The sequence below is a fragment of the Miscanthus floridulus genome, chromosome 1, assembly GCF_019320115.1.
Source record: "Miscanthus floridulus cultivar M001 chromosome 1, ASM1932011v1, whole genome shotgun sequence".
Lineage (NCBI taxonomy): Eukaryota > Viridiplantae > Streptophyta > Magnoliopsida > Poales > Poaceae > Miscanthus > Miscanthus floridulus.
In genome coordinates this window covers 15,706,358-15,729,404 of record NC_089580.1, presented here as the reverse complement: position 1 = coordinate 15,729,404, position 23,047 = coordinate 15,706,358, and the positions used below count along the sequence as shown (strand labels likewise).

Here is a 23,047-nt window from a genome sequence, read left to right as displayed (position 1 = left end):
ACTACGCCACGCTAACGTTGACAGTGCCACGCTGGCCCCTCTCTTTCCTCCCCCCGTTCCTGCGCGCGTGAAGGAGGCAACGGCAGCGGCGCACGAGCAGGGCAGCGATGAGCAGGCTATGGTGGCGGCGCGCGAGCAGGGCAGCTAAGCGAGCAGGCTACGATAGCGATGCACGAGCCGGGCGGTGGCGCTTGAGCAAGTTGCGGCAGCGGCGCCCGAGTAGCACGACAGCGCGTGAGTAGGGCAGCGACGCACAAGCATGGCAGCGGCGCACGAGCAGGCTATGACGGCGGCGCGCGAGCATGGCAGCGGCGCGCGAGCACGGCAGTGGCGCATGAGCACGGCAGTGGCGCACGAGCAGGCTACGACGATAGTGCGCGAGCAGGCTACGGCGGACGCCGCCTCCCTGTGCCCCGACCAAGCTCACCATGGCCATTGCCATGGCCGGTCGGTGCTCATAGGCCGCCACCAAGCCAAACGAGCGTGAAAGTGCATCTAGCCCTTTAGTGGGTTTTGGATGATTGAATGACAACGTGATTAAAGGTCTAACCCGTTTGCTAAGTGTGGATAGGTAATAGGTTATCTCACAGGTACGTAATGAAAGCCAAAATGATGTGTTGTTGTATAAACAATCTAGTTCAAGCACAAGACAACAATGTAAATGGAGTTCATACAAAAGCTTATTTATTGTGGGATTTCCATGTACTATGTAAAAGCAAGCCCGGTAAAAATTAGTTGATGAGACATGAGGGATTGCATATGGAATGGTCTCATATTTGAAGCTTGCTAAATTGAAATGAAAAAGATAACAATACAAATGAATAGATGATTCAACATAAGATGTGACTTGATGGCTTGAGATGATGAAGATAGCAAAGAAATGCTTTGAGGTACTAAGCAAGGGTGAAGGGCAAGCGACGGCTTGACGTCCGAAGAACCTAGCTAGGGTGAAGAAGAAAGTACTTGCATTTAGTTGAGGTACTAATCAAGCTATGATGGTCATATTGATGTGGAGGATCAAATCTATATTGGACAAAGTGTTGAAAGTGACTTGATGCATTTGGAGTTATTCATATTTAATGAATGGAATCAAGTCACGTGCTCAAGATGGCTATGCTCAAGTGAAAAAGATTAAAGTTGACATATTGGCACCCTCACTTGATGAAGATTAGAATACACGGCTTCGGTTGAAAGAGATCAACTCAAAAGGTTTAAATTCGTTATACTTTTAAATTTAAGTTAATAGGAATGCCGTACTATTAAGAGAGATACATCATGTTTATAGATAATGTTTCATAAGTGCTCAAGCCAACTCATGTGAGTTTTGAGTGTTTGAGAGACAAGAGCTAACCTGGTTTTTGCTAGTCCGGACGTGTCCGGTATTTGCCCAACAATGGTAATATTGTTGATCTCGGGTTGGTTCGTCAGGAGTTTCGACGTGAGTCGGGAGTTCCACCGGTCGGGAGTTCCGACAATGGTCGGGAGTTCCGACGTCTCACGCTTAACTGACTTGGAGAGTTCACTGTGGTGGTCATACCGGACGTGTCCGGTATTCATACCGGACGTGTCTGGTATGGACGGCCAGAGACCAACGGCTAGTTTTCATATGCCTTGAGGGTCGGGAGTTCCGATGGTCGGAAGTTCTAGCATGAGTTGGGAGTTTCGACACCTCACATACTTTAACTCAGTTACCGTAGTTTTCAAATGTGCAGAGGGTCGGGAGTTCCGACATGAGTCGGGAGTTCCGACGGTCGGAAGTTCTAGCATTTATCGGGAGTTCCGACGCCTCACAACGTCACTGTAACTCTGTTACCGTTGGCGTAGTGTAAGTCATACTGGACGTGTATGACAATGGTTATAAAATGACTAGTTTTTTCAAGGGGGCTATAAATACCCCCAAGCCTGCACCTTTAGAGGCTGCTGATTCTGCCGATACACATACACGTTTTTGAGCCTTGCCAACTCTCCCAAGCCCTCTCTTAGTGGGTGTGTGATCCAAATCACAAAATCCATTTATGGGTTAAGAGAGAATTTGAAAAAGAGAAAAACCACCACTTGAGCACTTGTGCATATTGTCTATTTCATGATTTGCATTTGTTACTCTTGGACTCTTCGGTCCTAGACGGTTAGGCATCGCTGGAGAGCACTCGAGAGATTGTGGTGTGCCTCAAAAAGTTTGTAACGGTCGATTCCGCTGCCTCGGAATCAACTAGTGGAAGGAGGAAAATGAGTTGGAAAAGACTCTGGCTAGAGTGACATTCGTGGTACCCTCTAGGGCTGACCTTCGCTGGGTCACCCGTAGCCCCCTCAACGGAGAGTAGGACTCGAACAAGTCCGAACTTCGGTAAAACAAATATCGTATCTCAATTTGCATTTCATTTGATATTTGTGTTGCTCCAGCTCTTGTGTAGGTTCTCTGTGTATATTATCATCTTTAGTAGGTACCTGCAGTTTGGCTTGAAGATAGAAATCGAAAGGAGCAAGTTTGGGGCTGCTCTGTAGAAATCGTGTATACCAGACACGTCCGGTATTTCCTACTTATGCTAAAAATATTTATTCTCTGTTCTAACTTTGTGTTGCAGGGTTGTAGCTTCTAGATATATTCTTTACACCTTGTTTACTCTGTGGCTAACTTGTGAGGGGTGGTATTACTCTTAATTTAGAGTTTCTATTTTGAAAACTCTCTTTTCTAATTGTTTCCGTATTTAAAGGTGTTAATTTTTAGAAACACCTATTCACCCCCTCTAGGTGGCATCCTAGGTCCTTTCAATTGGTATCAGAGCGAGGTTCTCACCTAAAGCTTCACCGCCGTGAGAAAAGGATATCGACGCCTATCGTGTTGGAGTCGATGCTTCTCCAAAATGATGGTTCAAACTTTCTACCTTGGTCAATTCATGTACTCAATGCTTTTAGGGATATTAGTCCTCTTGTTGAGCATATTGTGGATGCAAACATATCTCTTCCTATAGTTGATTGGAGCAACTACAGAAATTTGTCAAAAGAGGAAGAGATATGCGTGCAACTCAATGCTCAAGCTATTAATGTCATGTTGAGTACATTAAGTGCAGAGGTTCAAGATGAGGCAATCTTTAATGGACAACCACCTCCAGAGAGTGCTCATATCATTTGGACTAGACTTTTTGATTTATATGAAAAATCCAAATGTGATGATGCACTTGAGATCGAGTTAATGGAAAGTATGTCCATTGTGTCTTCATACAGCGAAGAAGCCTCACAAGACCTCAAGAGCACCGAGTCGGAGCAAGAAGTGCAAGCAGCACATGACCTGCACAACCGGATGCCTACCGGACGTGTTCGGTATGGCCGAGGCAGCAGAGCAGCAAGCAGCTGTTTGCAACGATGCTCAAGCCCGATGGCGACCAAGTGATGAGTCAACGTTAGTATCTCATGATACTCATTACTTGTGTCTCATGGCCAAGAAAAGCAAGAAGAAGAGTAACAAGAAAGATCAAAAAAAGGAGAAAGCACAAGTAGACGATCAAGATGAGAGTGATGTTGAAGTTGAAGACAACTACAACCTTGATCATCTCAACCGCAAAGACAAGTTCATCATCATGAAGATAGTTGAAAAGAATGATGAGCTTGAAAAAGAGATTGAGAAGCAAGAGCAATCACTTCAAAAACAAGAATTGTTTCTCATCTCCAAGATGGAAGAACTAAAGGCTTTAAGTGAAAGGTATGAAAAATTGTCAATTGAGCATGCTTTAGTTACTCCAATCGACAGGGTGGTGTTTGGAGGTAGAGCCTTCTTTAACTGTGAAACATACAAAATAGGATGAATTTGACTAGTAGCAGGTAACTGAAGCTTGTAGGCTAGTTTACCCACAGTTTGGAGCACCAGATATGGTCCGAAATACTTGTAACTCAGCTTCTGGTTGGTACGACAGGCAACAAATTGTTGGATGTAGGGTTGTAGTTTGACATACACCCAATCACCAACAGCGAAGGTTCTTTCTTGACGATTCTTGTCAGCTTGATGTTTCATGCGCTATTGGGCTCAAGCCAGATTGTGTTGGATATGCTGCAACATTGTATTACGGGACTAGAGCCAATCCTCCAAATCAGGAGTTGAATAAGCATCTGTGAGTGTAATGCCAAAGTGCTTGGGCGGGTACCCATATAAAGCCTTAAAGGGAGTGTGACCATGGGTAGAGTGGTATGTGGTATTATACCAGAACTCAGCTAAAGGAACCCACTAAGCCCATTTGTGAGGATAGGAGTGCACCATGCAACGAAGATAGGTTTCTAGGCACTAGTTCAAGCGTTCTGTTTGACCGTCGGTCTATGGATGATAGGCCAAGCTCATGTTGAGTGTAGTGTCAGTAAGTTTGAAGAGCTCTTACCATAGGGCACTAGTGAAGATGCGATCTCTATCTGAGATGATCATAGAGGGCATGCTGTGTAATTTGTAGACATTGGAAATGAAGGTTTGAGCAACAGAGAGGGCAGTGTATGGATGGCTGAGACATATAAAGTGGGCATATTTGGTTAGTTTGTCGACAACCACCAAGATAGTATCAAAGTGCTTGGACTTGGGTAGACCTTCTATAAAATCAAGGCTAATAGTGTGTCAAGTGTGTTGGGGGACAGACAATGGTTGCAATAAACCCGGTAAACGACAATGTTCAAGTTTAGCTTGGGCACATATCTCGCAAGTGTTGATGTAGTCAGTGACAGACTGCTTCAAATTGGGCTAGGCAAACAGGGCCCAAACCTTGTGATAAGTGGTAGTAATACCACTATGTCCTCCCAGACCACTAGAATGGAGTGCCAATAACACTGCCCGGTGTGCTTCTGTGTGATTGCCTAGCCAAATTCTATTTTTATACTTGATGAGACCATCAGATAGTGAGAAGCCTTTATCATTTGACCCAGTAATGCTGAGTTCTATGAGAAGTTGCTTGGTTTGATCGTCCTTGGTATAACCTTCCACTATGATCTCTAGCCATCTGGGTGTACTAGTAGATATGGCTGCAACTGTGCTAGGTTTAGCTTGCCGGGATAAGGCATCAGCAGCCTTGTTTTCTAACCTTTTCTTGTACAATATCTTGTGTTGCAGACCAAGAAGCTTGAGGAAGGCTTTGTGCTACATCCCTTCTTGTAGCTTTTGTTCTCCCAAGTGGATAAGACTTTTATGATCAGTGGCTATAGTAAACTCTTGGTGTTGCAGATAAGATTTCCATTTGGTAACTACCAAGATTACTGCCATGCATTCTTTTTCGTATGTAGATAGTCCTTGAGCTTTGGGTCTAAGTGCCTTGCTAATATAAGCCATAGGGTGGTTGTCCTAGAAAAGCACAGCACCAATGCCTGTGGAGGAAGCATCTGTCTCTATTGTAAATGGCTTGTTGAAATTTGGTAACACCAGGACAGGGACAGAGATCAAGGCATGCTTGAGAGCATCAAAACTCGCTTGCAGTTGGGGGGTCTAGTGAAAGAGAACATCCTTCTTGAGAAGATCAGTTAATGCTCTACTGATCAAGCCATAATTCTTGATAAATTTGTGGTAGTAACTTGATAACCCGAGGAAACCCCATAACTGCTTGAAATCTGTTAGAGTGGGCTAGTTGGCCACTCCTTCAATTTTCTTGGGGTCTATGGCCACTCCTTAGGCACTAATGATGTGTCCCAGATACTCCAAATTCTATTGGGCAAATGAGCACTTGGATCTCTTGAGTAAGAACTGGTGCTGCTGGAGGATATTGAAAACCTCTTGCAAATGTTCCAAGTGGGCTTTGAGAATTGGACTATAGATCAAGATGTCATCAACAAATACTAGTACACACTTGTGGAGCAGAGGCTTGAAAATGGTGTTCATTAGAGCTTGAAATGTTGCAGGAGCATTGGTGAGCCCAAAGGGCATAACCTAAAATTCCCAATGCCCACTATGGGTTTTAAATGATGTTTTTTCTTCATCAGCTAGTTGTAGTCTGATTTGGTGATAGCCAGAGCGTATATCCAACTTTGTGAACCAGGCTGCTCCATTGAGTTCATCCAAGAGTTCGTCAACAACTAGGAGGGAATACTTGTCCTTCATAGTGATGTTGTTCAGCTGCGTGTAATCCACACAGAAACGCCAGCTGCCATCTTTCTTCTTCACCAAAATAACTAGGGAGGCAAAGGGGCTATGACTAGGTTTAATAATTCCATTGGTTAGCATTTCCTAGATTTGGTGCTCAATTTCATCTTTCTGGGAAGGTGAATATCTATAAGGCTTTATGTTTACAGGTTTGACACCTGGAAGTAATGGGATGTGGTGATCAAATGCTCGTGGTGGTGGAAGGGAATTAGGTTCTTTGAAAAGGTGGGCATGGCTGTCAACTAGAGTCTAGATTGGTGCATGAATGGATTTAGTGGGTGGGTTGGGTTGGGTTTGACATAGATGAATCATTTGAGCTACTCCCCCTTTCCTGAGCAGACCCTTAAGTTTCCTTGCTTTCAGCTTGTGATAGCTAGACAATTTGTCCTTAACTCCCTTCAGACTGATTCTCTGCCCAGCATAAGTGAACCGCAACAATTTTCTCTTCTAGTGGATCCACATGGGACTAAATTTCACCAGCCAATCCATACCTAACACCATGTCATAGTAAGGTAATGGAAGAATTTTGACATTGGTGGAGAAAGTATGACCCTGTGTCCACCAAGTGAAGTTGAGGACCTGCTGCTAACTTAGAAGCTTTTCACCATTGGCCACTGTGACATGTATAGGAGGAGCTGATGTAAGAGCACACTGTAAGGTGTTAGCGGTCTTCTCACTGAGGAAAGAGCTAGAACTGCCTGAGTCAATCAGAATAAGAATTTCTTGACTATTAACCAGCCTAGTGATTTTGATTGTTTTCCTACCCTGCACACCCACCATTGCAGCTTGAGACAAGGAAAATACCTCGTCATCGCTGGATTCATCAGAGGTAGGCTCAGATTTGATGTCTTATGGGAAAATTTCCATGACTTCCTCTAAGACATGTAATGACACTTTCTCGGGCATGTATGATTCCTGCCCCATTTCTCTCCACACTTCATGCATAAGCCTTGGGCACGGCGCTAAGCTCTGAGCGTGGTCCATTTGTCTTCACATTTGGCTTTAGCTTCATCTGCTGCTGAATTGCCCAAAATGCTCGGCTGAGATATGATGGCTTGTTTGTTGAATTTGTTGTAGTCTTTGTGTGGGCATCGCGTGTAAGATTTGTCCTGACTATCCAACACCGTCGCCTGCATAAGTGCCAAAGAGAGTGCCAGATCAATAGTTCTAGGTTTGTGTAAAACTATAGCAGCTCTAATATATGGATTCAACCCTTGCAAAAATTTGCTAACAAAGAAGACATCATCTAGATGATTGTTGTACACTAACACCCTATGCATGGCTATATTAAATCTATCATAATATTCTTGCACATCAGCAGTTTGTTTGATGCTAAGCATTTCCTGCATGGAGTTATGGTACAAATCCTTGCCAAATTTAGTATCTACAGCAATACAGAGTTCCACCCAGTTATCAACATGATGTTTGGCTTCATAAGTTTGTAGCCACAACTGAGCAATGCCTTTGAAATGAAGGGTTGCAAAGGGAGCCCAACGATGAGCGGGAACATTGAACATATCAAAATACTTCTCAGCATTTTCCTTCCACACTTTAGGATGTGAACCATCAAACTTGGGAAACTCAGCCTTAGGTAAACAAAATTCACGCTGGGTATGGATAGGATAATAAGGAACCATGTCGAGTGATACAACGACATTAGAAGTGGAAGCGATAAACTGACCACTGGCCAAGGGTTGTGGAAGGACAGTGGCCTTTCCATCAAACCCCTGTGGTGGTGGATGAACGTCGTGGCCAACAACAGCCCACCCCTCTTCCTCGCGCTTCTGGGCCTGAGGCAGAGCATTGTTGGGAGTTGCTTCCAATGCCTCGACGCGCAACGTCAGCTCCTTGAGGTACTTGCTAAGGGCAGCGGTGACGTTGTTGATGTCTGGGTGCCAATGATTGAAGGTCTCCATGAGCTAGAGCATGGACTTCATCTGCGTGGCCAGCGTGTCCAACTTCTCCTCAGCGGTGGTCATGCGGGTAGTAAGGGTAGGTCCTCTCGCCAGCGGAATAGGTGGAGGTTGGGGAGGTGGTGGTGGAAGCTGACGAACTTGGTCGAGGATGGATTGAGGTGGTGGAATCGAATTCAATCAAACACCGGCTAGATCCAATCGCGATGAAACTGCACGGGATTTTATGAATCGAACAAGGATGAATCGGACTAGCTCTCTGATACCAAATGTCATGATCCGGTGGTAACTAAAAGGTTTTGCCGGTGTACTCGCATGGCGAGGAGCACGGCACCGCCGCCTCTGAAGCAGGACAACACGAGGAGGAAGAAGAGTTGGGGAATTTTAGGTTTATCGTTCGCTGTCCACCCATCCTCCTACATAGCGAGTTTAAGTTCAGAGCAACGAAAGAAATGGGCCAAGCCTAGTAGATACACCCTTGCGGCTCGCAGACCGACTTACAGGCCGGTACAGTTAGTGTAGCCAATATCTAAGCATAGCCGGAGGCCTGTTCGTGACACAGCGACCTTGCTGCGAACAACGGCGACCATGTGTGAGGAACACAGAGCGAGACAGAGAGGAAGAAAAGCGCCTGCAGATTCATCACATTGATGCGGGACTCGGCAATAGGTCGTGAATGGCGTCGAGGCTTCAGACGGCGACAACAGCGGCGGCGGGCGTCCCTCGTTCTCGGCGAGATCCGAAAGCAAGCGGCAGAGCACACTAGGGCAGAGCGGCGGCATGTATAGACGGAAAAACGGGCATGGCAGGAGATCCTCGGGCTTTATAGGGTGCCTTGGCGTGATCCCCACGCTAGAAATCCCGAGAAACCCGGGATTGGGCGGCGTCGGCATCGCCTCAGTGTCCTGCTCGAACACGACGTGATGTAGGAGAGGCCTGTCAGGTGGGTCCCGTTTGGCAGTGAGAGAGGGAGTGGGTACAGGCGGTCAGAGAGACAGAGAGGGAGGGGAGTCACCCACGCGGGCTTAGTCTTGGCTTGCTGCTGGGCCGCTGGTGGCGCGCTGGGCCTGCGGGGTGGAGGGGAAGGAAAGGCCGAGATGGGCCTGCGGCTGAAAAAAACTGAGAGAGGGAGGTGGGCTTCTCGGGCTGAAAACAAAGATAGAGGTTTTTTTCTTATTTCCTTTTTCTTTTATTTCAAAACCTTTTCAAAAGCAATTTGAATCTTTTTGAGTTTTGGGTCAAACCACTCATTACAACAAACCGTATGCACCAGCATATATGCACAAGATTATTGCTACATCCTATATTGATTTTTAATTTAATGGAAAATATTATTTTCCTATGTTCTCATGAGCACAAAAAATTATAATTAAATCATTTTTACGCTATTTTCAAAGAAGAAAATTTTAGGGTGTTACATGTGGTAGCATTTTTTATTAGCTGTGCATCCAAACATCCTCTAGATAATTGGTAGCTAATAGTTAGCTAGCTAATATTAGATATCAGCTATTCGCCAGCTAACTGTTAGCAGATAATGAATCCGAGTACCATGAAGCCCAAATGAGAGGAAAAATAGAAGAAACGGCATAGTAACCAGGGAGTCTGTAACGTCCAGTCCCGACATACATGGCCTAGGCTCACTCTTGCTATGAGTGGTCCCACCCGCGTAGCAACCCGCTTGAACTTTCATCCTCGCTTCGTTCAAAATAGTTAACCGAAGATTACTACGCATTCCTGGCCCTGGTATTTAAGTCGATCCGGCGAATTCAGAGTTTTCAGTATGGTACTAACTGGTTGTGCAGTGTTTTTCCGCGGCGTTACAGTAACCCGTGTGAACAGTACCCCGAATCTGGCCGAACCATTTTCGGGTGAACAGCGCTCGGTCTAAGTACCCGGAATCCGGATGCTACAGTACCGTCCGTTTTGCTACAGTAGCACCGGCCCATAACTGGCTTGGATTGGGCCCGCTTTGGCCCATTAGGATGTTACAGAGTCTCATGACCCCATCTCCATTCTCCAGTGATGATTTGACTCATGGGTAAAAGCATTTGTTATGGTCAAGTCCCGACCTCATAAAACTGTCCCATGAAACAATGTCATTAATCTGAAATTTAACATAGACCTAAATATTTTCTCTCTTTTGTGAACAACAATGTCATGTCAATGCTTCGTCACCGTACCACAATGCATTGTCGCCTCTTAAACCTACTCATTTATTGCCTTCCTCACCAACCTTCAGCCTGTTTGTTTGGCTGTGGTTTGTCGTAAACGATCTTAAATTTTTAGCCGGAATAATATTTTTCTCTCACACAAACCAGCCAGCAGTACTTCTTCACGAACCAGCAACATATGAACCAGCCAACCGAACAGGCTGCTTATCTCCCGCTCATCCACAACTAATTGATAACATTGCCGTGTAACATTACTATCCATTGCTACGGTGCTTGTCTTGCTCGTTTCTTGGGTATTGATGATCAAAATGCACCGTCGCATCTAGAATCTAATTTATCATTTATATCTTTCAATAGTTTAAATTTAAAGCTATCATCAAGAATGCCCATGTATAGCCATAAGGGAACCTTCTTCATGTATGATTTGCTTGCCACGATAAATATTTTGTTCTTTTTATTGCTTCATCCATTCTATAAGTCGTTTAAGCTTTTCTAGATTTCCAATCCTTATTATATATTTAGACATAGTATGTATCTAGATACATAGCAAAAATTATGTATATCGAAAAGCCAAAATAAACTATAATTTGAAACAGAGGAAGTATTTTAGATAGTCAGAGAGGTGAAGTGTGGTGGGCCGTGGGGGGTGGGTTTTTTTTTTGGCCGCCAGCACATGATCAAGGCATAGGCGCGTCATATGCACAATGCACTAGAGTTATGACATAGTAGGGGGAGCGAGAGCGGATGACACTAGCAACATCGCACCCAAATCAAGGGGATAGAGTGACCTCGAAAGATTGTACAATCGGAGTACATGATAGCTTCCGGAGACTATATGACTGATAACTGGCGGCCTCTCGGTTCTTGCACTCATGGAATACCTCTCGCTCTGTGAAGCTTTAGAGCAAACTCAGTTGCAAGAGGGAATTGAGGACCGCATGGTTCGGCATTGGATGTCGAACGATGACACTTATTCAGCGAGCTCCTCCTACAAGGCACTGCATTTGGGTGCAACTCAATCCAATGATCATAAACTGATCTAGAAGACTAGAATTCATGGAGTCCATTGCGGGTGAAGTTATTCCTATATGGCTGGCATTCAAACGCCACCATTGGACCGTCAATAGGAGATTGCGCCATGGTCTGGAAAACACGTCATAATTGCCTTCCATGCGACAAAGAATTGGAAACTAGTGAGTGCATATTCAATTTGTTCATTGCCTGTTTCTTCTCAGCCCAAGTTTGGTTCTCAATGTTATCTGTTCTCGACCAACAAACGAACCAAGGTAACTCCCTCCAGGACTGGTGGCGAACTCTGAGGAGCAATTGGACAGGCCCTTTCAGGAAAGGATTTGACTAAGCGCTTGTTTGGCACGGCTCCTCCCGAGGGGCTCCTCCGGAGGAGCCGGAGCCGTTTTGGAGGAGCCACAAATTGTGGCTCCTCCAAAACGGCTCCGGCTCCTCTGTTTTTTACTGAAAAACGGCTCCTCCAAGAAAATGTTTGGCAGGGCTCCTCTGGAGGAGCCGGAGCCGGAGCCGGAGAGGAGCCCTGCCAAACAAGCCCTAACTGTTTGCCTTGATCACTTGTTTTTTTTTTTTTTGGAAAGAACAGAACACGAGATTGTTCAATCTTGAGGTCACCTCTGTCACAGATCTGCTGGCTAGAATCAACTCCAAAGATCAGCTTTGGATCCAAGCGAGAGAGACAAAGCTAGAGTCCCTAGTCCATACGGCTAGGAGTTAGGTTGTGTAGTGTTGGTCTTTTTTTAAAAAACTAATAGGAGCTCTGCCTTTTAATTAAGAGATAAAAGAGAGTTCAAAATACACAATACATGCTAATTCTAAAGCTCAAAGGGATCTAGCAACACATTTCCCCAGAACTGATATGAGGGTATGAAAAAATTGAGCCTAAAGAACCAAGAGAAGAAAAACAGGGGCCACAACAACGAAAATCAAATGCTCGAATGAAACAGCCTCTTTCGTTGGTTGATGTCATCTTTGGCTCTCGGGGCCACCCGTAGAGCTGATTGAAAACTATTTTAAAACATCCTTGGGTTCCGTTCTTTCCATAGGTTCCATATTATCTAGATTGCCAATTTGCCATGCCACTGAAATGTCGTCACTGCTTTTTGAGACAAACTGGGCTGCTGTTTCAAAATAAAAATAAAGTAATCTTTGTCTTCGAAACAAACGGGCAAATGTGTAATTCATGGGAAAATTGGCTACGTACCATTGAAAGATGTCAAGTTTAGCAAAGTACCATTAAAAGATTGCTTCTTTGCTATGTAGTACTGAAAGGTGCAAAGTTATTGGTTTCTACCACTTCCGTTAACTTCAATAACATTGCCGTTGTATCTCCACTTCTCGAGTCATCTTCTTCGAAGCCTTTTCACGAAGAACACAGGCACACAGCCGGCGAGGATGGCGTCGAACTTGGGGCATACACGCGTGCATGGGGAGGGCCGCAGGCATGCCCGACACTCGCCGTTGCCAGCCCGCGCGGCGAAGGCTGCCAAGGCAGCGGGGCCCGTCTCGGGTGCGGCGAGCGGCGGCGCTCGGGGAAAAGCCCCAATGCTAAGCAGGTGGACGCGATTGAGAGGTCAGGAGGGTGCGCGGGTGTGTGTGCTCATTGGAGAGTCGAATCGGGCAGGGGAGTGGCGCAGTACGTTGAGCCGGACCTCGGCGGCGTTGGTGGCGTTCCCTGCGGGCGGGCCCAAGTTTCCGATCCTCACCATGGCGGCGGCGAAGCGGTAGCGAAGACCGTCATGTTGGCAGCGTACTCGCGAACGAGCGCAGCAGCCGTGGTGCCTGGTCCGAGCAGCCGTTGCCGTACAACGCCTGGTCCAAGCGCAGCAGCACGCGGCAGGCGAGCAGGTCCCGGAAGCAGCACGCGGCACCATCCACCTCAGCCTGCCGAGCTGCACGCCAACGTGGCACCGGGTCACGCTCGGCTTGCGCTGCGTGACGCGTGCGGCCTTGAGCGGAGACCAAGGCCGGTCGGTCAAGGTCTGAGTGGCCACCATGGATGGCGGTGCTGCTCCAGGTGGGGAAAAGCAGGAGAGATGGAGAGGAAGAGAGAGAGGGATCAGAGGTCGTGGGGCTCCGTGCCCGGCGTGGGTGGCAGTGGTGCAGGTGGGGCTGGGTCGTCGGCGAGGCAGCCTCGCTCCACGTCCAGGGTCCGAGGGAGAGGGAGATGATTTGGAGAGGGAAATGCTTCGAAGAAGATGACTTACGGAGAGACAACGGGAACGTTAGCGAAGTTAACGGAAGTGGTAAAACCAATAACTTTGTAATCTTTCGGTGTTATATAGCAAAGAAGAATTTTTTAATGGTACATAGCTAAACTTGACATCTTTTAATGGTACATAGCCAATTTTCCCGTAATTCATCTACTGGTACATTACTAAGTTAAATTCAAAATTTCCATGACATATGCACATATGAATCCAGATCAGTTACAAATGGGACCCTCCTCATGCATTTCCCGTAGCCGAAGGCGAGCTTTGGCCATGCACATAGCGTGGCTAATATGGACAAGACTTCCATGGTGTATACCAGCACTGAAAAAGGTGTCGCTAGATCAAGCTTGTACGTATAACTGGGAAACGCATCCAGCGAGTTTGCCGGCCGTCACATGTTCTGCAAGGTATCTCTGATCTGACATATAACCCCAGGTAACATTGCAACCTGCAACATTGCTCTTGGAACTCCACCTCTCCATTGTTGCAAGAGAGCAATAAGAAACAACCATGGCGGCGCATGTCCTCATCGTGCCCTTCCCCGGCCCAGGGACACATGAACCCCATGGTACAGTTCGCCAAGAGGCTGGCGTCCAAGGGCGTGGCCACCACGCTCGTCACCACCCGCTTCATCCAGAGGACTGCCGGCGTGGACGAGCACCCGGCGATGGTCGAGGCCATCTCCGACGGCCACGACGAGGGAGGGTTCGCGTCGGCCGCGGACGTCGGCGAGTACCTGGAGAAGCAGGGGGCCGCCGCGTCGGCGTCGCTGGCATCGCTCATCGAGGCGCGCGCGTCGGCGGCGGACCCCTTCACGTGCGTCGTGTACGACTCGTACGAGGACTGGGTGCCGCCCGTGGCGCGGCGGATGGGCCTGCCCGCCGTCCCTTTCTCCACGCAGTCGTGCGCGGTTAGCGCCGTGTACTACCACTTCAGCCAGGGGAGGCTCGCCGTGCCGCCGCCGGTGGCCGTGGACGGCGACGGTGGTGCCGCCCGGAGCGAGGCGTTCCTGGGCCTGCCGGAGATGGAGAGGTCAGAGTTCCTGTCGTTCGTGTTCGACCATGGGCCGTATCCGACGATCGCCAAGCAAGCGCTGAAACAGTTCGCTCATGAGGGAAAGGATGATTGGGTGCTGTTCAACTCGTTCGAAGATCTGGAAAGCGAGGTTAGTGTTAATCACGAATTGGAAGATTTCGTTTACTCAGTTCAGTTCTTTGAAATGGACTAAGGATCTCGAATTCTTGACCGCTTGTTCATGTGCCAAGGTTTTGGCTGGACTGACAAACTACCTCAAGGCCCGAGCCATCGGTCCGTGCGTGCCGCTGCCCGCCGCTGAAACGACCGGCGCCACTGGCCGCCGGATCACCTACGGCGCCAACCTGGTGAACCCGGAGGACTCGTGCATCAAGTGGCTAGACACCAAGCCCCACTGCTCAGTGGCCTACGTCTCCTTCGGCAGCTTCGCGTCCCTCGACGCTGCCCAGACGGAGGAGCTCTCTCGCGGCCTCCTCGCCGCCAGCAAGCCTTTCCTGTGGGTGGTGAGGGCCACCGACGAGCAACAGGTTCCGCGCCACCTCCTGGACGACGCGACGGTGTCGGGCGCCGCGATGGTCGTGCCCTGGTGCCCGCAGCTGGACATGCTGGCGGACCCGGCCGTGGGCTGCTTCGTAACCCACTGCGGCTGGAACTCCACGCTGGAGGCGCTCAGCTACGGCGTGCCCATGGTGGCGATGGCGCTGTAGACGGACCAGCCTGTTAGGTTAGTGTTCTTAGGTATGTTTATCGGACCGGGATACTTAGCATAGTAATAGAGTATTCGGATTTCAGAGAGAGAGAGGGGTGATAGGTGGCAAACCATCGAATGCCGTAGTTGTTGAAGCTCCGGCCGAGGTTTCGTTGACGGACGCCATCTGCGCGCCGGCAGCGACGGTCGGTGGAGAGGGAGTCGGCGCTGTGGCGTCCTCGGCGGCGGCGTGTGCGTCGGGTGGCGTTGCCGGCGTCGGTGGTGCTTCCCGTCGCTGGCAGCGCCCCTACTTTCGATCGGGTCTAGGGTTTAGGATGTCGGTGGGGTGACTGGCGGCGCGATGAACCTCGTACTGCGAGCCCCGGCCCCCACCTTTTCTTTATAGCGCTATGCGCCGGGGGCCCATCAACCATGTAGGGTTGGGCGCTCCCGATCAGGACGCGAGGACAAGGCCTAGTTAGGCCGTTGGGCCTAACTGGTGGGAGATCAATCCTAACATTCTCCCCCTTGATCTCTCATCTATTCTTCGTTCTTTAATTTCATACTCAAAACTTTTAATTCATATTTTTCTTGTTTCCATCATATTTCATCACAGATTAGTGCATAGAACTGTCCCATCGTCACAGCAATTAGTGCCGTTAGACTAACAGCCACAATAAACTTTTCCGTTTTGAAATGTAAACTTTCTTTGGGCCCTTCGTATGTTCGGGTATCATAGGCTTTCCCTTAAACCCATGTCGGCTACGTGTTCTCTGAACACGTTGGGTGGTAAGCCCTTTATGAGCGGATCCGCGAGCATTTTCTCTGTACTTATATGCTCAAGATTTATTATATGATCCCGAACTTTATCTTTCACAACATAGTACTTTATGTCAATGTGTTTGGTAGCACCACTTGACCTATTATTGTGAGCGTATTGTACCGCTGGATTGTTATCACAATACAATCTCAGTGGTTCATTTACATTATCAATCACTTTCAATCCGGGTATGAATTTCTTCAGCCAATTCACCTGTCCCGTTGCCTCATAGCATGCTATAAACTGGGCATACATTGTCGAGGATGTAGTTACGGTTTGTTTGGAGCTTTTCCACGATATAGCCCCTCCTGCGAGAGTAAATACATATCCTGACGTGGATTTTCTTTCATCTCCCGCATAATCAGAATCTAAATACCCCTCTATCTATAGGGTATCAGATCTTCTATACGTAAGCATGATGTCTTTCGTACCCTGCAAATAACGCAAGACTTTCTTCACTAATTTCCAATGTTCAATTCCTGGATTCTTTTAATATCTGCCAAGTAACCCGGTAACAAAAGCAAAGTCAGGGCGTGTACACACTTGAGCATATTGTAAACTTCCAACAGCTGAAGCATACGGTACCGCTTTCATTCGGTCAATTTCATATTGGTTCTTGGGACACTGATGTTCCCCAAATCTATCGCCCTTGACTATAGGAGCAGATGAAGGACTGCGCGCATGCATACTAAATTTCTTTAGGATCTTTTCTATGTATGCCTTTTGCGATAATCTTAGAACCCCTTTTCTCCTGTCTCGGTGAATCTCTATTCCCAAAACGAACGTGGCCTCACCGAGATCTTTCATATCAAAGTTTAAGGACAAGAATTTCTTCGTTTCCATTAGTAGATTGATATCACTACTAGCAAGCAAGATATCATCCACATACAAAATTAGGAATATGTACTTTCCATTCCTAAACTTTGCATAAACGTAATTGTTCTCAACATTTTCTTCAACCCCAAAACCTTTTATCGTTCTATCAAACTTCAAATACCACTGTCTTGAAGCTTGCTTCAATCCATAGATTGATTTCTTCAGGCGGCATCCCATATTTTCCTTTCCTTTTACGACAAAACCTTTCGGTTGTGCCATATAAACATTTTCTTCCAAATCGCCATTTAGGAAAGCCGTCTTTACATCCATTTGATGTAACTCTAAATCATAGTGGGCTATAAGTGCCATTATAATTCTGAAGAAATCTTTACATGAGACTAGAGAAAACGTCTCATTGTAATTAATCCCTTCTCTTTGCGTGAAGCCTTTCGCCACGAGTCGCGCTTTAAATCTTTCTATATTCCCTTGGGAGTCATATTTCGTTTTGTAGACCCATTTACAGCCTACTGTTTTAGCTCCTTTAGGAATATTTTCTAAGTCCTAAACTTTATTGGTACTCATTGATTTCAATTCATCTTCTATAGCCTTAAGCCACTTTGATGAGTGGTCGCTTCTCATGGCTTCTTCAAATAAGGTAGGATCATCCCTCATCTGACATTCTTCTATTTCATAAACTTCATAGTCATCAGTAATAGCTGATCTTCTTATTCTTTGAGACCTTCTAGGTGCCTCCGGCACTTGTTCCACATTTGGCTGTTGTTGTTCTTCCTCATGTGCAACATTTGGTTCTATAGGTTCCTAAAGGATAGGCTCCTTAAGAATAGGTTCCTCATGTTCATTCATTATCGCCACGGGAGAACTTGCAATAGGTGTTGGCACTACAGTGTCCTGCACTATCGGTGCAACAACAGTAGGTAGCGTGAAGAATGGTTCAACCATCGGAGTGGGTACATGTACCCGCTTCTCCTGTAGGTTGATTTCTCGTGCTACCATGCTCTCCTTGATCATGTTGTCCTCCAAGAACACAGCGTGTCTTGTTTCTACAATCTTCATATGTCTATCAAAACAATAGAAGCGATATCCCTTCGATCTTTCTAGATAGCCAATAAAATGGCAGCTGACTGTCTTCGAGTCTAACTTTCCTATGTTTGGGTTAAACACTTTTGCCTCAGCTGGACAGCCCCACACACGCAAATGGTTAAGTGAGGGTTCTCTTCCTGTCCATAATTCATACGGTGTTTTAGGCACCAATTTACTTGGTACTCGATTAAGTATGTGAATGGCGGTTTTCAGTGCCTCCATCCATAAACTAATCGGTAATGTGGAGTAACTCATCATGCTTCTTACCATATCCATTAAGGTACGGTTACGTCTTTCAGCCACTCTATTCTGCTGAGGCTCCCCCGGTGTGGAGTACTGAGCAACTATACCATTTTCCTGTAGGAACCTTGCGAATGGTCTAGGAATTTGGCCATATGGGGTATGTCGCCTATAGTACTCTCCACCTCGGTCTGATCGTACTATTTTAATTTTCTTATTGTGCTGATTTTCAACTTCAGCTTTAAATATTTTGAATTTATCCAATGCTTCCGATCTTTCTTTAATTGGATAAATATTGCCATAACGAGAGTAGTCGTCTATGAATGTTATAAACGAGTCATAACCATCTACACTTTTCACAGGAAAAGGACCACATATATCTGTGTGGATTATTTCTAAAATTCCTGTACTTCGTTTGGCATCTTTCTTAATTTTCTTGACATACTTTCCTTTGATGCAATCAATACATTGCTCTAAATCTGAAAATTCTAAGTGCGGGAGAATTGATTCCTTAACCAATCGTTCCATTCTCCCCCTCGAAATATGGCCCAAGCGACAATGCCATAATTTCGAAGAGACAGTATCAATTCTCTTTCGCTTCTTAGTTACATCCGCAGATGGGGAATCATTCACATTCTCATCACATACATTGTTCGCATTCTCAGTAAGAGATAATAAATAAAGCTTGTCTTGTCGGAAGGCAAGACCAACACATTTATTATTAACCAGTATCTTACACTTGCCATCACCAAAATGGCAATCAATTCCATCATCATCAAGTTTCGAAACACTTATCAAATTTCTACGCAAAGAGGGAACATAAAGTACTTCTTTAAGTCTAAGTACAAAATCATTATTCAATTCTAAAGAAAAATCTCCAATGGCTTCAACATTGGCTTGCAGTCCATTTGCAACTTTAATCGTTCTTTCTCCTCTTTGTAAGGTTCTCGTCCCACTTAACCTCTGTAAAGAATTTGCAACATGAGTAGTTGCTCCTGAATCAACCCACCAAGTGGATTTATCATAACATAAATACAGAGATTCATCTACAAATATAATAAATTCATCACCTTTCTTTAGTAGAGATTTCAGGAAGTCTGGACAATCCCTCTTGTAGTGTCCCTTCTTGAAGCAGTGCTTGCACTGATCTTTTTCTGCTCCATCATACTGCTGATTCTCAGAATCCTGGGGTTTCTTTCCCTGTGAACTGGAGGAAGAGGTCTTATCCCACTTAGGTTTCCCTTGTGGTTTAGAATTCTTGCCATTAAAGTTCTTTCTTTTGTTGTCCTTCACAAAATGAGCAGATTCACCTTGTGAGGACTTTATCCTCTCCTCTTCTTGAGCACACATTGAGATGAGTCTTTCTATGCCCCATCTTTCAGGCTGCATATTATAGTTCACAATAAAGGTGTCATATTCTTTCGGCAAAGAAGCAAAAATCAAATGAATCAGGAAATCCTCCTCCTTCAAATTCATTTCTTTTAGCTTGGATGCCGTAGTGTTCATCTTCAAAATATGCTCTCTTATGCTACCACCAGTGAATTTCTCATTCACAAGCTTCTTAATCAGTGAATTTGCTGTGGTCTTGGTAGACCCAGTAAACTGACTCTTGATTTTCTCAAGATATTCTTTGGCAGTAGCACATTCAGGGATTAAGCCCCATATTTGTTCTTATATGGTGGCTTTGGCTACCAACAGGCACTTACGGTTGGAGAGAGTCCATTGCCTATGTTCAATGTCATATTTTATTCTTATTTCAGTATGAGCACGCTTCCGAGAAGCGAAATCAGCGTCAGATTCATTGTCACCTCTCACCGGGTCCTCTGACTCAGTAGGACACGGTGAGGTGATGGCAAAATCGACCTCTCCCAACGTAAGTTCCAATTCATACTTCTCCTGCCACACATGGTGATTGGTTCCGTTGAGTGTCGGGATGTTGGCAATGTTCACAATGCATTTGCCTCCTAAAATCGTACCAGAGTAAGTAAGAAACATTTATACATAAAAATCCATGCTTTAACTCAACGTTGGTCAAATTAAAACTTATAATTCATCCATGCAAAACATTTTATATCACCGTTGGGCAGAAGTAAAATTAATACACGATTTCTCATGGATCAAAAGTTATAATATTGTTATTAACAACGTTGGTCAGAAAATAACAATATCATAATCGCATCAAAATTATCAGAAATTCATTTCTCTTAAAATTAAATTATCCCGTTGGTTCAAATTTAATCAAAGAGAACAATAATTATCATGCACAGCGAAAACATTAATAATCTTTTCATGTTATTATTTTCCAGAAGCACTAAAAAATTCATTGTTTTCTAGGCAAAATATCGTTGGATAAAATTTGCACAGAAAATTGTGTCAAAATCATTCAAATTCATCAAAATATGCATTTAAAATTGTTTATGGAAAATAATAAGAAAAATTTTCTTGTTCTTCTTTTCATTTTCAGCCCAGCGCGGCCCAAGACGCGCTGAACCGGCTCGGCCCGGCTTGCCTCGCGCGCACAGGCCGCACCCAGGCCGCAACCTGGGCCTGGGCAGGCAAAGCGCCACGCACGCTCGCTCCCGCCTGGGCCGGCGAGTTGGCCCAGTGAATCGCGGCCGTTCGTCTCGATCCGACGGCCGAGCGGCCGTTTCACACGGATCAAAACGTCGCCGCGGCCGACGCCCTGGAAACCCTAGCACATTCTTCTCCTCCCCTTTCTCACTCTTCGCTCTTTCTCAGCCGCAGCGATGACCGCAGCCATCGAGCAGCCACGAGCGAGGAAGGCAGAGCGGGCAGCCATGGCGAGCCTTGGCGCCGTCGTCGGCCCCCTCGCCGGCGCACGTGCTCCCCAACGGGTGAGCACGCTGCCGTCGAGCGGCCTGGCCGCGGCGCTTCCATGGCCGAGCCCGGCGAGCCTTGGCCCCCGGCTCGGCTTCTTCTCCAGCGCCGGCAAAAAAGCCGGTTCGGCTCTTCTTCTTCTTCCGCGCCGGTGGAGGTTCATCCGACGAACCCTAACTCTAATTTTTCCCTTTCTGATTTTGAGTTTGTTCTTTTCGGTTTTATCCGAATGGGGAAAACTAGGGTTAGGGTTAGGGTTGGTTCTAGCCGATTCGATTTCTTTGCTGTTTATTTCTTTCTTTCGTTCATCCGAATGGAAAAAAATTGGGATTAGGGTTAGGGTTCGACCCTTCTTCTTTCTTCTTCCCCTTTTCCCCTCTTTCGGATTTGCGTCTAGGGTTCTTGGAATCCGACCCTCCCTTTTCCCCTTCTTCAATCCCTTATTCAGTTTTGATTTAGGGAATTAGGGTTAGGTCTTAGGGTTCGGTTTTCTACTTTCTTTCCCGATCCGCATCTAATTTCTTGACGAACCGTGGCTCTGATACCATTGTTAGGTTAGTGTTCTTAGGTATGTTCATCGGATCGGGATACTTAGCATAGTAATAGAGTGTTCGGATTTCACAGAGAGAGAGAGAGAGGGGTGATAGGTTGCAAACCATCGAATGCCGTAGTTGTTGAAGCTCCGGTCGGGGTTTCATTGACGGACGTCATCTGCGCGCCGGCAGCGACGGTCGGTGGAGAGGGAGTCGGCGCTGTGGCGTCCTCGACGGCGGTGTGTGCGTCGGGTGGCGTTGCCGGCGTCGGTGGTGCTTCCCGTCGCTGGCAGCGCCTCTACTTTCGATCGGGTCTAGGGTTTAGGATGTCGGTGGGGTGACTGGCGGCATGGTGAACCTCGTACTGCGAGCCCTGGCCCCCACCTTTCCTTTATAGCGCTGTGCGACGGGGGCCCACCAACCATGTAGGGTTGGGCGCCCCCGATCAGGACGCGAGGACAAGGCCCAGTTAGGCCGTTGGGCCTAACTGGTGGGAGATCAATCCTAACACAGCTGACTAACGCTCGGAACGTCGAGCTCGCCTGGGGCGCCAGCGTGCGCGTGCGCCACGACGCCGGCGCGTGAATGTTCCTGCGCGGGGAAGTGGAGCGGTGCGTGCGCACCGTTATGGACGACGGCGAGGCGGTGAGGAAATGGAGGGGCATAGCTCGCGCGGCGGTGGCACCAGGCGGCAGCTCTGACCGGAACCTGGACGAGTTCGTGCAGTTTGCGCGCGCCGGCGCCACGGAGAAGTGCAAGGCGCTGGTTTTGAAGGGAGGTGAGGTTGCAGGGTCCAAGATGTGAGTCATGTGACGAGGCGATGCGAGGGAGAAATATGTGCAAACTGGGAAAAAACCCTCAAAAGTTGGTGCTTGGTTTTATGGTTTGGTTTATATGCTTTGGGTCCACCGGCCATATATAACAAAATGTATTTTGCCTGAGGCTTCTACCATAACAATAAGAATTTTGCTATTTGTCAGTCGACTGATTTTTGGTGTGGAAATCTGTCAAATTATAGGCCATTGATTGTGCTTTCAGATTTGTGCGACTTATTGGGTTCGTACTACTCTAACAGGTCCGTACATGCACATGTGAAACCGGTATCCATTTTGTTTTGAGTCGAGCTGCTCTTCTTCCTCGCTTGTTGGCTCTTCCCCTCCTCTTCTGGTTGCGGGGTTGCATGCATGGGGATGCACATGCACAGGCACTGCTCGCCTGCTCGGGGGATTGGAACAGGTGTCCGTCGTCGGACCAAAGGGGCTGGAACCTGTGGCCTATGGGTGGTTTTCCTTTGTGCAACTGTGCTTTCCTGTTGCTTATCAGCTGTACTTTTTTAACAAAGTAACAATATTTTTCTCTTGTAACAAATCAGCCAACAATATTTTTCAGCCTGGCTTTTCAGCCGAGTGAACATGACCGAGGATCTTTGTTCGTCTTTTCGGTTACCGGTGCAACTCTGCGGACCTAAAACATGATGGGGGCATAATTGTGTCTTATATATACTAGTTTATTATTGAATTGACAGCTTTGGGTCCCTGTTTGTTTTCATCCTT

General features: G+C 46.8%; 1 pseudogene; it reads left to right on the top strand.

The window, feature by feature from the left end:
- Positions 1-13,933: 13,933 nt before the first annotated feature.
- LOC136474098 (indole-3-acetate beta-glucosyltransferase-like) lies at positions 13,934-22,298 on the top strand (annotated as a pseudogene).
- The last annotated feature ends 749 nt before the right edge of the window (positions 22,299-23,047 follow it).